Source organism: Alosa pseudoharengus, unplaced genomic scaffold (assembly GCF_046254945.1).
Source record: "Alosa pseudoharengus isolate Yale_2024_CS ecotype anadromous, Long Island Sound unplaced genomic scaffold, YU_APseudo_1.1 YU_APseudo_1.1_scf_20, whole genome shotgun sequence".
Classification (NCBI taxonomy): domain Eukaryota; kingdom Metazoa; phylum Chordata; class Actinopteri; order Clupeiformes; family Clupeidae; genus Alosa; species Alosa pseudoharengus.
Genome location: NW_027468664.1, coordinates 24,325,307 through 24,330,565, shown reverse-complemented (window position 1 = coordinate 24,330,565; position 5,259 = coordinate 24,325,307). Strand labels below are relative to the sequence as shown.

At 44.2% G+C, this 5,259-nt stretch overlaps 1 pseudogene; it reads left to right on the top strand.

Moving 5' to 3' along the window:
* The window catches only part of LOC143136479 (perforin-1-like), a 3,566-nt pseudogene extending 304 nt beyond the window's left edge, over nucleotides 1–3,262 (top strand).
* Nucleotides 3,263–5,259: the final 1,997 nt, after the last annotated feature.

Genomic DNA, 5,259 nt, shown 5'->3' with positions numbered 1-5,259 from the left:
GAACATATCCACAACAAAAACCTAATGGCTACTTTTGTGTTTGCAGTGCCAGTGCCATGGGTGTTTCAGTCGTGACCTTTATGGCAGCTGTCTATCTCCCCCTCATATCCCAAACCACCCAGTCGTGTATCAAAGGCTCCATACGTGAGTGTGAAGAGGCTGAGTTTGCCCCAGGGTCCAAGCTGGCCGGCGAGGGCTTCGACATCACCAAGATGAGGGAGTCTCCGTCATCGACATGAGCCTGTGGAGAGGCCAGGACAACACCTGCATGCTGTGCAAGAACCTGCATCAAGAGGGCAAGATGCAGAAAGTCCCACTGGCAGTGGCGGACTGGACACCTGGTCAACGATGCAATGTGAGGGTCATCAGCAAACAGCACCAGTCCAGCGGGTCCCTGATACGCTTCAGCACGTCCAGTGTGGACAACGACTGGAAAGCTGGACTAGGACTAGACACCAACGTGGGAAGAGGCTCCTTGATGCTGGCTGGGACCAAGTCCATTTTGGTACTCTATGGAACAAAGTGGGACAAATTTACTTGCTTCAACCATCAGGTGGTCTGTGGTTACTAAAGGTACAGAAAGGAAACTTTCTTTAGCTTACATTAGCTGTAGTATTCTGAACTTAACATGTGTTCTTGCATAGATATCACTGCAGTGCTGAGTGTTTCTGTGAGTGACAGAGTACCAGCAACTGGTAATACTGTACATTGCTATTGATAGTGCAGTCGGTGACCAGCATCAGGCGGTGCTTGGTCTCCTTAGAGGGCCTGACCTTGGACAAGATCCAGATGTGTTTGAATGTGGAGGCTGTAGACAGTGCTGGGTGGAGAGCCCAGGAAGAAAGAGCAGAGGTGAAGTCCTGTCAAGAAGTGAAGAAGAAGTTAGAGACCAAGAACAGCGTCTCTGGCACCTTCAAGGACAAGGGCCACACTGGGTTTTGAAAATTGGCCGGCGGGCCGCACAACAACACCCTCTCGTGAGTGCAGACGCGTTCCCAATTAAATGGATCGCATGTTCACGTTAGATCTGCTGCAAAGGAGATAACTAAGAGTTAACTTAGTTTAACATGATGTAATCTTTATAACATGATGTTTTGACATTGACATTGTAAACGTTCTCTAAGGAGAGTGAAAAGCAGTTTGCAGTAAAGCTAACCAACGTCGTCTCTATCGCAGGAAAAAAATAGCGAGCAGCCTGAAAACCAAATGAAATGCTCAGCGAGCCGGATGAAAGTGCTTGGCGGGCCGGATACGGCCCGCGGGCCGCAGTTTGCCCACCCCTGGTCTAAAACCATGGTCCTACCAGCTAAATCAATGTTACATCAGCGGTTCCCAAACTTTTCCCCCCGCGTACCACCGCCTACATTCCGACTAGGCTCGCGTACCCCCACCATCCGATACATAAACACATAAAAACGTAACGCATTCTATAACCCCCCCCCCCCCCCCCCGCGTTGACAATATTTGTCCGTTTCCCGGTTTTAGGTGCGTGCATTTGGTCAGTTAAAAACGTATACAAAGTAGCCTGCATAGTACTACATCCACATACAATATCTTATAATAGGCCTACAACAACGCCTGACAAGGATGTATTCGTTTGGACAACATTAGGCTATACAGCCTAGAAAGGCTAAACTTAGGCTACCTTTAGTTTGTTAAATGTAAAGCCTAGCTTAATGTTAGGCTACCTTTCTTGCCCATCTGAAATAACTCCTAGCTTTGCTCCTTCCCTCCTTTCTGTTTTTGTTGTTTTCAAAAACCTGTTATATCCGCGAAACTTTCCCCCCACGGACCACGGACCATCCAACGCATTTAAAAGTAACGCCTTCTATTAGCTATTCCAGGCGTCATGTTTAATAAGCTGGCCTTTTTTTGATGAACACATACAGAGCTTATAAATGATATCCTTTAATTTCATGTTTCCATATCATTATGACCTGATTCGAAATTATGTATTTATTCATGAATTAATTACAAAAGATTGAAAATTTTCATTTTACACCTGTCCGCCATAGCCCTTTTCATCTCGCGTACCCCCTAGAAGCAGCTCGCGTACCACCGGGGGTACGCGTACCACAGTTTGGGAATCCCTGTGTTACATGGTGCAATGCCAGGTGTTCCTGTCGCGCATTGGCAATGTCAGAGACTCCATTCTCTTTACTGTCAGTGTGAGTTTGAGTTTGAAACCTTTATTGCTTTAATGTGCATTGGCAATGTCAGAGATTCCATCCTCCTTACTGTAAGTCAGTGTGAGTTTGAGTTGTTTGAAACCTTTAATTTAATGTAAATGAACAACATTGTAATGCTTTAATTAATTCATGACATGGAACTGAACTGGAACTGATTTTTTCTCATTGCTCCCGAGATCTTTGGTGGCAACACCACAGAGCGTGAGCTTCTCTTCTCTGCAGACCCAGACATTTTCAAAAAGTGGCTCTCCTCCCTGCCAGGCAACCCAGACGTGATATCCCACTCACTCGATCCCCTCCATGAGCTGCTGCCCTCCAACCTTCCAGTGCGGAGAGAGCTGGCCAAAGCCATTAGACATTATATTCTAGAGAGAGGTCTCTGGCAACACTGCCCTGGGCCCTGCACACGTGGCATCAGAAGAAACCCACAGGAGCCTTGCGTCTGCAGTTGCCATGGTGAGCCTGGTGTAGATAGTGACTGTTGTCCCATAAAACATGGTCGTGCTCGGGTCAACATCACTGTAGTGAGGGCTTATGGATTGTGGGGTGACGCCACCACAGCTACAGACACCTATGTGAAGGTGTTCAACTCTCAAAACGCTTTCATCGCTAGAAGCCCCAACTCACGTGAGTGGATCATGGCCTTTGACATTGGTGATGTCATTCTCTCCCAGACCAGCAGGGTGAAGTTTGAGGTGTGGGATGAGGACGACAAGTACGATGACATCCTGCTCGGAAGCTGCACCGTGGACCTCAGAGAAGGGACAAAGGATGGTGTGTGTAGCCTGAACCACGGACTGTTCTTCTACAAACTCCACGTGACCTGTGGCCCAAGCCTGAGTGGCCCGTCCTGCTCCGAGTACGTCAGCTCTCCTTTCGATCATCATGTCCGACCCATCCCAGAGGACATGCTCGTGGAAATGGTAGTGTTTGGGTTAAATGAGAGAGAGGAATACGAGGAGCACAAGGAAACAACAGCAACAACCATGTTTAGTCAGTCTGTCAATCATATCAGTCAGTCTGAAGAAAGCTCGAAACAAAGTCACCAGCACTTTTTGTCTCAGGTAGGATGATAGGATCTGGCCTTTGGCCTTTTCTCCTTTCTACCTGGCAATGTATGTTTTTTTTTAGTTTAGAGCATTGTTAAAGGTGCCCTGCCACACAAAACCATTTTTACTTGTATTTTTTTAAACATGTTAGGTCCATACAGCGGGGAAAATAAGTATTGAACACGTCAACATTTTTTTCAGTAAGTATTCTTCCAGTGAGGCTATTCGCATGAAATATTCACCGAACATTAGTATTAACTTAGGTAATCCACACATATATAAAAATCCAAACATTAATATCTAAAAGTAGTGTTATGAGTAAAAAAGTGGAATGGCACAGGGAAAAAGTATTGAACATGCTAAGAAAAAGCAGTACACAAACGCAAAGAATGGCAAGGAACAAACTGGAATCTATAAGTAGTTAGAGAAATTATCCCTCCTATCTGTACAAATTGATATAAGCTGGGTTAGTACATACTGGTGGGCTATAAAAAGGTTTTTTGTTAGCAAGGTGTCTCACAAGAAACATTTCATGATGGGTAAAAGCAAAGAGCCCTCCCAAGATCCAGTAATGGAACTGGTTACAGATGCACTTCAAAACTTCAGAATCATCCAGCAAGCAGTAATGGAGCCATTATTTGCAAGTGGAAGGAACATCACTACATCATCAACTGGCCATGCACAGGACAGAGACGGTTGATAAAGCGAGACGATTCATAAGAGGGTAAATTCTGGCACGTTGTGATGTGAGGTTCGAAGCTGTCACGCCCATTTAGGAGTCTAGCAAGAGGTCCAGTGTCTATGTATTCCTATGGGAGAAATGAACATTTTCACGGAATATGACAAATCCCTTAGCCCTACATTCAGCGATGTAAGTTTTGAACCCATTTTCTAGAAGCCACATGTCTCCCTAACATTCCGACACTAGCTAGCTAGCTCGGTTAACGGGGCAAAATGAAATGATTCATTCCGTGTCCGAAAGAGTGTTTCATTGGCACACACAAACAATGACTGTAAAATAGTATACAAAATTATATGTATATGTTATTATTGCTTATTCAGAGAAAAGTTTATGTTTTGACATGCCTATTTAGGAGTCCGGAACTAGTGCCATATCGTTCCATTGGTGAATCGTCTTATGATTCATCTTAGTTAACTATAGAATCTTTGCACAGGATCTCCTTGCAAGATTTCTGACCAGGAAGTCAGAAGGATAGTCAGAAGAGTAGCCCAAGAGCCAAGGACCACTCTGAGAAAGCTCCAGAAAGATTTGGAGGCAGCAGGTACAATTGTTACAGAGAAAATCATAGGTAATGCACTCCACCGCCATGGCCTCATCATCACGCTCATCCCGCATGACTCTATTGCTGAAGAAAAACATGTCAAAGCTCGTTGAAAGTTTGCTACACAAAATTTGAACAATCCTATGAAATACTGAGAGAATGTATTGTGGTTAAAAATGTAACTTTTCGGATGTCATACTACACACCATATTTGGAGGAGAAATGGCACTGTGCATCACCCTAAAAATACCATCTCATGGTACTAGCAGACTTCGTACAGTTAAAGAAATGATGAATGGAGTCATTTTGTTCTGGGAGAATTTTTACATCCACCAGGATGATGAGGATGAGACATGGCTAGACCTTCCAGCAGGACAATGATCCAAACCATTCAGCAAAGGAAACTCTCAATTGGTTTCAGAGAAAGGAAATCAAGGCCCTGACTTCAATTGAATTGAACAGTTTTGGATCTTTTTGAACTAAAGATCAGGATTCACAACAGGGACCCCTGAAATCTTCAATATTAAAGGACTATCTGTTTAAAAGAATGGGCCAAACTCACACCAGAATACTGTGACTGATTAGTTTCATCATACAGGAAATGCCTTAAAGCTGTCATTACGAATAAAGGCTTTTCCACAAAGTATTTAAGAAATTTCTGCAGGCGTGTTCAATACTTTTTTCCTGTGTCATTCCACTTTATTGCACATAACTCTACCTATGGACTTTAATGTTTGG